This window comes from Aegilops tauschii, chromosome 4, assembly GCF_002575655.3.
Source record: "Aegilops tauschii subsp. strangulata cultivar AL8/78 chromosome 4, Aet v6.0, whole genome shotgun sequence".
NCBI classification, from domain to species: domain Eukaryota; kingdom Viridiplantae; phylum Streptophyta; class Magnoliopsida; order Poales; family Poaceae; genus Aegilops; species Aegilops tauschii.
This window is the reverse complement of record NC_053038.3, coordinates 214,203,308-214,214,817: the sequence shown is the minus strand read 5'-3', so window position 1 is coordinate 214,214,817 and position 11,510 is coordinate 214,203,308.

Genomic DNA, 11,510 nt, shown 5'->3' with positions numbered 1-11,510 from the left:
CCCATGCATTTAAATAATTATTGAATTATTTGTATTCTATTAAGTATTGGTCAGTTGTTATGCTTGATTTACAGAATAGTTGAAACTAGTTTAAGTGGGTAAAGCAAGTTAAAATTTATTTGACGTGATGTTAGAAATAATTTTGTTATGCATGTTAGTAATTATTTAAGGCTTTGTGTTTGCATTCTTAAATTGATAAAAAATTTGTTAGAAAATATTGTGTTAAATACTTGTTTAATCATATTACTTGTCTTACAGAATGTTTGAACCCAACTTAGTGGTAAAGAAATTAAGAGTTGTTGATAATGATATCTTTTGGTCAAGCATATGAAAGATTTATCGGAGTTACTTTCTTGCGTAGGAAATTAATAAAACTTGTTGCAAAATATTTTGGTTAAGTTGTGAGTCTTTTTGAGCAAGTAGAGTAATATGAGTTGTTGACGTTTATGCTTGGTGTGCATATATGGATGACGTCGGTCATTTTTATCAATATGTGACGCATGTGTTGTTTTGCATTTCATGGCATGCTATGACACCGGTCATTTTTAGTTTAAAGTTAATCCTGAATATAACTCAACTTGAATATACCGTTGACTGGGTCATGGTGCCACTGAATCGAGTTTCTTTCCAGTCCAACCACATTTGCCTTGTTGGAAGGCCTTGATTCGGTCCATTGACACGGCCTCTGGTCAGTGCCTCCATCTAGGGAAGATTATGTCGTGTTTGCCCTGGCCCGGTAAGCACACATAATCTTGTGTGCTCGTTGATGAGATTATGGTACCGAGTCCCCGAGTGGGAGTGTTTTGACCACGACGGTGGTCGGGGTGTCTTTGGTAGACACGGGGCCACCCAGGACCAGCCCGTTGGGGATTTGGGTCGGAGTGGCCGGGAGAGTGCTATGGCAATGGAGGGGTTTTTTCGGAATGCCGTTGGTCCACCCGAATGGGAATGCGAGGGCATGGGTTCCGTGGTGTGGGTACAGTGTGCTACCTCTGCAGAGTGTATAATCTATCGATAGCCGAGTCCACGGTCACGGACACCTCATACTAGGTCCCTCCATGAGTCAACGTTTAATAAAAATTGCACACCAAGCTATGAACTTTGCATTGTCAATGGATGGCAGAAAGGCCATCGAGGTATTTGGGACCAAATGATGGTCGTGGTTGTGATCGCCGTAAGGATCACGAGTTGTTCTTGAGAAAGACCACTATGGTGGTGTGTTTGTGGTCCAGAGATGATCACAGTTGGTAACCTGTCCTGAGGGACGTTCGGGCTTGATCACAGCATGTTGACATATAATGTTGCATTATTAATAATTGGTTAAATATCATGATATTGTTTGTCATTAGGATTATGCTTGTTGTGAGCTTGCAAGTACATTCAATGTACTGACCTGGCGTGTCATGCCAGATTTCAGGAAAGTCTCGTTGGAAAGGAGCGCTGTTCGAGTCTAGATCGTGTCCACATCAGTGTCCCTATGATACGGAGCTTCCGCTACGACGTTATTCCGCTGCCACGTAGTTGTTCGAGTCGAGGCCCCTTTATGTTCACTAAATAATGTACATATTGTTCCGCCGCACCGAGTGTGCCACTTGGCCTCGACCACTATTGTAATATGAACTCAGTTCCGCTAGCATCAATAAAGCGGTTGTTCTCTATACCAATATGTTGTGTGTTGCCAGAAGACATGATCCCTGGGCTGGCAATGCAGGGTAAACCGGTCGCTCTGAGCCGGGGTGCGACAGAGAAGCATAGACCCAAACCTGCCCCAAATGGGATAAAAAATTTACCACGACATGTTGATGCCGCTCCATGATAACATGCCCAGTTTCATGATTTCAGACGAGTTTTGGATTTACTAGAATTTAAAAACCAGGCATCTCAATATTTTCCCGGCAATCAACGGTGCCTTGGTGTTTGAAATTCATTCCCATTTCTTGCATGGGACCTAAGCATGCACCCAAGGACACAGATTTAATTTTTCAACCAATTTATATGCACTAGGGCATGTGCATGTAGTTCTAATTTGAATTGTGCACATAAATGCATTGAAAACTCAGTTGATGCATAAAAATGTCCAAACGAACCCTGAAAAATCACAAAAATTCACACAACACTCATGTTGTTCTATATTGACACGAGAAAAAATTTGAAATCAAGAAGAGGCAATGGATATCGTTTCATCGCCAAAGGTGGGACGTCCCCTACCGAAAACCATCATGCTTGTTGTGAGAAGCTCCGGTTTGTGAGAAGCATATACCCAAACCTGCCCGAAATGGGACAAAAAATTTACCACGAGATGTTGATGCCGCTCCATGATAGCATGCCAAGATTCATGAATTTCAGAGGAGTATTGGATTTCATAGAATTTAAAAAGCAGGCATCTCAATGTTCTGCCCTGCAATCAACGGTGCCCTGGTGTTTGAAATTCATTCCCATTTTTTGCATGGGACCTAAGCATGCACCCAAGGACACAGATTTGATTTTTCAACCAATTTATATGCACTGGAGCATGTGCATGTAGTTGAAATTTCAATTATACACATAAATGCATTGAAAACTCGGTTAATGCATAAAAACGTCCAAACGAACCCCGCAAAATCACAAAAATTCCCACAACACTCATGTTGTTCTATGTAGAAACCAGAAAAAATTCGAAATCAAGAAGAGGCAATGGATATCGTTTCGTCCCCAAAGGTGGGACATTCCCTACTGAAAATCATCATGCTTGTTGTGAAAAGCTCCGGTTTGTGAGAAGCATATACCCACACCTGCCCCAAATGGGACAAAAAATTTACCACGGCATGTTGATGCCGCTCCATGATAGCATGCCAAGATTCATGAATTTCAGACGAGTTTTGGATTTCCTAGAATTTAAAAACCAGGCATCTCAATGTTTTGCCGGTAATCAACGGTGCCCCGGTGTTTGAAATTCATACCATTTCTTACACGGGACCTAAATATGCACCCAAGGACAAAGATTTGATTTTTCAACCAATTTATATGCACTGGAGCATGTGCATGTAGTTCAAATTTGAATTATGCACATAAATGCATTGAAAACTCAGTTAATGCATAAAATGTCCAAACGAACCCCGAAAAATCAAAAAAATCACACAACACTCTTGTTGTTCAATGTTGACACGAGAAAATTTTTTGAAAGCAATAAGAGGCAATGGATATCGTTTCGTCCGCAAAGGTGGGGCGGTCCCTACCGAAAACCATCATGCTTGTTGTGAGAAGCTCCGGTTAGTGAGAAACATATACCCAAACCTGCCCCAAATGGGACAAAATTTTTAGCACATCATGTTGATCCCGCTCCATGATAGCATGCCAAGTTTCATGAATTTCAGACGAGTTTTAGATTTACTAGAATTTGAAAACCAGGCATCTCAATGTTTTTCCGGCAATCAACGGTGCCCTGGTGTTTGAAATTCATTCATATTTCTTGTATGGGACCTAAGCATGCACCCAAGGACACAGATTTGATTTTTCAACCAATTTATATGCACTTGAGCATGTGCATGTAGTTCAAATTTGAATTATGCGCATAAATGCCTTGAAAACTCAGTTAATGCATAAAAATGTCCAAACGAACCCCGAAAAATCACAAAAATTCACACAATACTCCTGTTGTTCTATGTTGACATGAGAAAAAAATTTGAAAGCAATAAGTGGCAATGGATATCGTTTCGTCCCCAAAGGCGGGACGTTCCCTACCGAAAACCATTATGCTTGTTGTGAGAACCTCCGGTTCGTGAGAAGCATAAACCCAAACCTGCCCCAAATGAGAAAAAAATTTACCACGTCATGTTGATGCCACTCCATGATAGCATGCCAAGTTTCTTGAATTTCAGACGAGTTTTGGATTTACTAGAATTTAAAAACGAGGCATCTCTATGTTTTGCCTGCAATCAACGGTGCCCTGGTGTTTGAAATTCATTCCCATTTCTTGCATGGGACCTAAGCATGCACCCAAGGACACAAATTTGATTTTTCAACCAATTTATATGCACCGGAGCATGTGCATTTAGTTTAAATTTGAATTATGCACATAAATGCATTGAAAACTCTGTTAATGCATAAAAATGTCCAAATGAACCCCAAAAAATCACCAAAATTCACACAACACTCCTGTTGTTCTATGTTGACACGAGAAAAAAAATCTGAAAGCAATAAGAGGCAATGGATATCGTTTCGTCCCCAAAGGCGGGACGTTCCCTACCAAAAACCATCATGCTTGTTGTGAGAAGCTCCGGTTTGTGAGAAGCATATACCCAAACCTGCCCCAAATGGGACAAAAATTTTACCGCGGCATGTTGATGCCGCTCCATGATAGCATCCCAAGTTTCATGAATTTCAGACGAGTTTTGGATTTACTAGAATTTAAAAACGAGGCATCTCAATATTTTGCCGGCAATAAACGGTGCCCTGGTGTTTGAAATTCATTCCCATTTCTTACATGGGACCTAAGCATGCACCCAAGGACACAGATTTGATTTTCCAATCAATTTATATGCACTGGAGCATGTGCTTGTAGTTTAAATATGAATTATGCACATAAATGCATAGAAATGTCCAAACAAACCCCGAAAAATCACAAAAATTCACACAACACTCATGTTTTTCTATGTTGACACGAGAAAAAAAATTGAAAGCAATAAGAGGCAATGGATATCGTTTCGTCCCCAAAGGTGGGACGTTCCCTACCGAAAACCATCATGCTTGTTGTGAGAAGCTCCGGTTTGTGAGAAGCATATACCCAAACCTGCCCCAAATGGGACAAAAAAATTACCACAGCATGTTGATGCCGCTCCATGATAGCATGCCAAGTTTCACGAATTTCAGACGAGTTCTGGATTTCCTAGAATTTAAAAACAAGGCATCTCTATGTTTTGCGGGGAATCAACGGTGCCCTGGTGTTTGAAATTCATTCCCATTTCTTGCATGGGACCTAAGCATGCACCCAAGGACACAGATTTGATTTTTCAACAAATTTATATGCACTAGAGCATGTGCATGTAGTTCAACTTTGAATTATGCACATAAATGCATTGAAAACTCAGTTAATGCATAAAAATGTCGAAATGAACCCCAAAAAATCACCAAAATTCACACAACACTCTTGTTGTTCTATGTTGACAGGAGAAAAAAATCTGAAAGCAATAAGAGGCAATGGATATCGTTTCGTCCCCAAAGGTGGGACGTTCCCTACCGAAAACCATCATTCTTGTTGTGAGAAGCTCCGGTTTGTGAGAAGCATATACCCAAACCTGCCCCAAATGGGACAAAATTTTTACCGCGGCATGTTGATCCCTCTCCATGATAGCATGCCAAGTTTCATGAATTTCAGACGAGTTTTGGATTTACTAGAATTTAAAAACCAGGCATCTCAATATTTTGCCGGCAATCAACGGTGCCCTAGTGTTTGAAATTCATTCCCATTTCTTACATGGGACCTAAGCATGCACCCAAGGACACAGATTTGATTTTTCAACCAATTTATATGCACTGGAGCATGTGCATGTAGTTCAAATTTGAATTATGCACATAAATGCATTGAAAACTCAGTTAATGCATAAAAATGTCCAAACAAACCCCGAAAAATCACAAAAATTCACACAACACTCATGTTGTTCCATGTTGACACGAGAAAATATTTGAAATCAAGAAGAGGCAATGGATATCGTTTCGTCCCCAAAGGTGGGACATTCCCTACCGAAAACCATCATGCTTGTTGTGAGAAGCATATACCCAAACCTGCCCCAAATGAGAAAAAAAATTACCACGTCATGTTGATGCCGCTCCATGATAGCATGCCAAGTTTCATGAATTTCAGACGAGTTTTGGATTTACTAGAATTTAAAACCAAGGCATCTCTATGTTTTGCGGGGAATCAACGGTGCCCTGGTGTTTGAAATTCATTCCCATTTCTTGCATGGGACCTAAGCATGCACCCAAGGACACAGATTTGATTTTTCAACCAATTTATATGCACTGGAGCATGTGCATGTAGTTCAAATTTGAATTATGCACATAAATGCATTGAAAACTCAGTTAATGCATAAAAATGTCGAAATGAACCCCAAAAAATCACCAAAATTCACACAACACTCCTGTTGTTCTATGTTGACACAAGAAAAAAATCTGAAAGCAATAAGAGGCAATGGATATCGTTTCGTCCCCAAAGGCGGGACGTTCCCTACCGAAAACCATCATGCTTGTTGTGAGAAGCTCCGGTTTGTGAGAAGCATATACCCAAACCTGCCCCAAATGGGACAAAAAATTTACCGCAGCATGTTGATCCCTCTCCATGATAGCATGCCAAGTTTCATGAATTTCAGACGAGTTTTGGATTTACTAGAATTTAAAAACCAGGCATCTCAATATTTTGCCGGCAATCAACGGTGCCCTGGTGTTTGAAATTCATTCCCATTTCTTACATGGGACCTAAGCATGCACCCAAGGACACAGATTTGATTTTTCAACCAATTTATATGCACTGGAGCATGTGCATGTAGTTCAAATTTGAATTATGCACATAAATGCATTGAAAACTCAGTTAATGCATAAAAATGTCCAAACAAACCCCGAAAAATCACAAAAATTCACACAACACTCATGTTGTTCTTTGTTGACACGAGAAAATATTTGAAATCAAGAAGAGGCAATGGATATCGTTTCGTCCCCAAAGGTGGGACGTTCCCTACCGAAAACCATCATGCTTGTTGTGAGAAGCTCCGGTTTGTGAGAAGCATATACCCAAACCTGCCCCAAATGAGAAAAAAATACCACGTCATGTTGATGCCGCTCCATGATAGCATGCCAAGTTTCATGAATTTCAGACGAGTTTTGGATTTACTAGAATTTAAAAACAAGGCATCTCTATGTTTTGCGGGGAATCAACGGTGCCCTGGTGTTTGAAATTCATTCCCATTTCTTGCATGTACCCAATATTTCAAGGGTAAAAACAAGCCCTCGATAGATAGGGTCCCCAAGAGGTAAAACTATTTCTTGCTCGTAAAACAAGTGTCTCCCGCCTAAGTAAAGAACTGTTATAAATATAGAGGAAACTAATAAGGATAAGTAAGAAACAAGAGAAAAGAAACCATATTTGCCATTCCCAACGCGGAGCGCCTTTATTTTCGTATTGAACTCCGCTAGGAAGAAAAAGTTAGCCGTGGTCTTAAGCGCTCAGTGCATCCATACTGAACTCGAATGTGCGCGCTTAGGATTTTTCAACCAATTTATATGCATTGGAGCATGTGCATGTAGTTCAAATTTGAATTATGCACATAAATGCATTGAAAACTCAGTTAATGCATAAAAATGTCGAAATGAACCCCAAAAAATCACCAAAATTCACACAACACTCCTGTTGTTCTATGTTGACACGAGAAAAAAATCTGAAAGCAATAAGAGGCAATGGATATCGTTTCGTCCCCAAAGGCGGGACGTTCCCTACCGAAAACCATCATGTTTGTTGTGAGAAGCTCCGGTTTGTGAGAAGCATATACCCAAACCTGCCCCAAATGGGAAAAAAAATTTACCGCGGCATGTTGATCCCTCTCCATGATAGCATGCCAAGTTTCATGAATTTCAGATGAGTTTTGGATTTACTAGAATTTAAAAACCAGGCATCTCAATATTTTGCCGGCAATCAACGGTGCCCTGGTGTTTGAAATTCATTCCCATTTCTTACATGGGACCTAAGCATGCACCCAAGGAGACATATTTGATTTTTCAACCAATTTATATGCACTGGAGCATGTGCATGTAGTTCAAATTTGAATTATGCACATAAATGCACTGAAAACTCAGTTAATGCATGAAAATGTCCAAACAAACCCCGAAAAATCACAAAAATTCACACAACACTCATGTTGTTCTATGTTGACACGAGAAAATATTTGAAATCAAGAAGAGGCAATGGATATCGTTTCGTCCCCAAAGGTGGGACGTTCCCTACAGAAAACCATCATGCTTGTTGTGAGAAGCTCCGGTTTGTGAGAAGCATATACCCAAACCTGCCCCAAATGGGACAAAAAAATTTCCACGGCATGTTGATGCCGCTCCATGATAGCATGCCAAGATTCATGAATTTCAGACGAGTTTTGGATTTCCTAGAATTTAAAAACCAGGCATCTCAATGTTTTGCTGGCAATCAACAGTGCCCTGGTGCTTGAAATTCATTCCCATTTCTTGCATGGGATCTAAGCATGTACCCAAGGACACAGATTTGAGTTTTCAACCAATTTATATGCGTTGGGCATGTGTATGTAGTTCAAATTTGAATTATGCACATAAATGCATTGAAAACTCAGTTAATGCATAAAAATGTCCAAACGAACCCCGAAAAATCACAAAAATTCACACAACACTCCTGTTGTTCTATGTTGACACGAGAAAAAATTGAAAGTAATATGAGTCAATGGATATCGTTTCGTCCCCATAGGTGGCACATTCCCTACCGAAAACCATCCTGCTTGTTGTGAGAAGCATACACCCAAACCTGCCCCCAATGAGACAAAAAAATTACCATGTCATGTCGATACCACTCCATGATAGCTTGCCAAGTTTCATGAATTTCAGACGAGTTTTCGATTTACTAGAATTTGAAAACCAGGCATCTCAATGTTTTGCCGGCAATCACTGGTGCCCTGGTGTTTGAAATTCATTCCCATTTCTTGATTGGGACCTAAGCATGCACCCAAGGACACAGATTTGATTTTCAACCAATTTATATGTACTGGAGCATGTGCATGTAGTTCTAATTTTAATTATGCACATAAATGCATTGAAAACTCAGTTAATGCATAGAAATGTCCAAACGAACCCCGAAAAATCACCGAAATTCACACAACACTCCTGTTTTTTCTATGTTGACACGAGAAAAAAAATTGAAGGCAATAAGAGGCAATGGATATCGTTTCGTCCCAAAAGGTGGGACGTTCCCTACCGAAAACCATCATGCTTGTTGTGAGAAGCTCCGGTTTGTGAGAAGCATATACCCAAACCTGCCCCAAATGAGACAAAAAATTTACCACATCATGTTGATGCCGCTCCATGATAGCATGCCAAGTTTCATGAATTTCAGACGAGTTCTGGATTTCCTAGAATTTAAAAACCAGGCATCTCAATGTTTTGCCGGCAATCAACGGTGCCCTGGTGTTTGAAATTCATTCCCATTTCTTGCATGGGACCTAAGCATGCACCCAAGGACACATATTTGATTTTTCAACCAATTTATATGCACTGGAGCATGTGCATGTACTTCAAATTTGAATTATGCACATAAATGCATTGAAAACTCAGTGAATGCATAAAAATGTCTAAACGAACCCCGAAAAATCACGAAAATTCACACAACACTCTTGTTGTGCAATGTTGACACGAGAAAAAAAATCGAAAGCAATAATAGGTAATGGATATCGTTTCGTCCCCAAAGGTGGGACGTTCCCTACCGAAAACCATCATGCTTGTTGTGAGAACCTCCGGTTTGTGAGAAGCATATACCCAAACCCGCCCCAAATGGGACAAATATTTTAGCATGTCATGTTGATGCCGCTCCATGATAGCATGCCAAGTTTCATGAATTTCAGACGAGTTTTGGATTTACAAGAATTTAAAAACCAGGCATCTCAATGTTTTGCCGGCCATCAACGGTGCCCTGGTGTTTGAAATTCATTCCCATTTCTCGCATGGGACCAAAGCATGCACCCAAGGACACATATTTGATTTTTAACCAATTTATATGCACTGGAGCATGTGCATGTTGTTCAAATTTGATTTATGCACAAAATAGTTTGAAAACTCAGTTAATGCATAAAAATGTCCAAACGAACACCGAAAAATCATAAAAATTCACACAACACTCCTGTTGTTCTATGTTGACACGAGAAAAAATTTGAATGCAATAAGAGGCAATGGATATCATTTCGTCCCCAAAGGTGGGACGTTCCCTACCGAAAACCATCATGCTTGTTGTGAGAAGCTACGGTTTGTGAGAAGCATATACCCAAACCTGCCCCAAATGAGACAAAAAATTTACCACGTCATGTTGATGCCGCTCCATGATAGCATGCAAAGTTTCATGTATTTCAGACGAGTTTTGGATTTACTAGAATTTAAAAACCAGGCACCTCAATGTTTTGCGGGCAATCAACGGTGCCCTGGTGTTTGAAATTCATTCCCATTTCTTGCATGGGACCTAAGGATGCACCCAAGGACACAGATTTGATTTTTCAACCAATTTATATGCACTGGAGCATGTGCATGTAGTTCAAATTTGAATTATGCACATAAATGCATTGAAAACTCAGTTAATGCATAAAAATGTCCAAAGGAACCCCAAAAAATCACCAAAATTCACACAACACTCCTGTTGTTCTATGTTGACACGAGAAAAAAATTTGAAATCAATAAGAAGCAATGGATATCGTTTCGTCCCCAAAGGCGGGACGTTCCCTACCGAAAACCATCATGCTTGTTGTGAGAAGCTCCGGTTTGTGAGAAGCATATACCCAAACCTACCCCAAATGGGACAAAATTTTTACCACGACATGTTGATGCCGCTCCATGATAGCATGACAGGTTTCATGAATTTCGGACAAGTTTTGGATTTACTAGAATTTAAAAACAAGGCATCTCAATGTTTTGCCGGCAATCAACGGTGCCCTGGTGTTTGAAATTCATTCCCATTTCTTGCATGGGACCTACGCACGCACCCAAGGACACAGATTTGATTTTTCAACCCATTTATATGCACTGGAGCATGTGCATGTAGTTCAAATTTGAATTATGCACATAAATGCATTGTAAACTCAGTTAATGCATAAAAATGTCCAAACGAACCCCGAAAAATCACAAAAATTCACACAACACTCCTGTTGTTCTATGTTGACACGAGAAAAAACTTTGAAAGCAATAAGAGGCAATGGATATCATTTCGTCCCCAAAGGTGGGACGTGCCCTACCAAAAACCATCATGCTTGCTGTGAGAAGCTCTGGTTTGTGAGAAGCATATACCCAAACCTGCCCCAAATGAGACAAAAAATTTACCACATCATGTTGATGCCGCTCCATGATAGCATGCCAAGTTTCATGAATTTCAGACGAGTTTTGGATTTACTAGAATTTAAAAACCAGGCATGTCAATGTTTTGCCGGCAATCAACGGTGCCCTGGAGTTTGAAATTCGTTCCCAATTCTTGATTGGGACCTAAGCATGCACCCAAGGACACAGATTTGATTTTTCAACCAATTTATATGCATTGGAGCATGTGCATGTAGTTCATATTTGAATTATGCACATAGATGCATTGAAAACTCAGTTAATGCATAAAAATGCCTAAATGAACCCCGAAAAATCACCAAAATTCACACAACACTCCTGTTGTTCTACGTTGACACGAGAAAAAAATTTGAAAGCAATAAGAGGCAATGGATATCGTTTCGTCCCCAAAGGCAGGACGTTCCCTACCGAAAACCATCATGCTTGTTGTGAGAAGC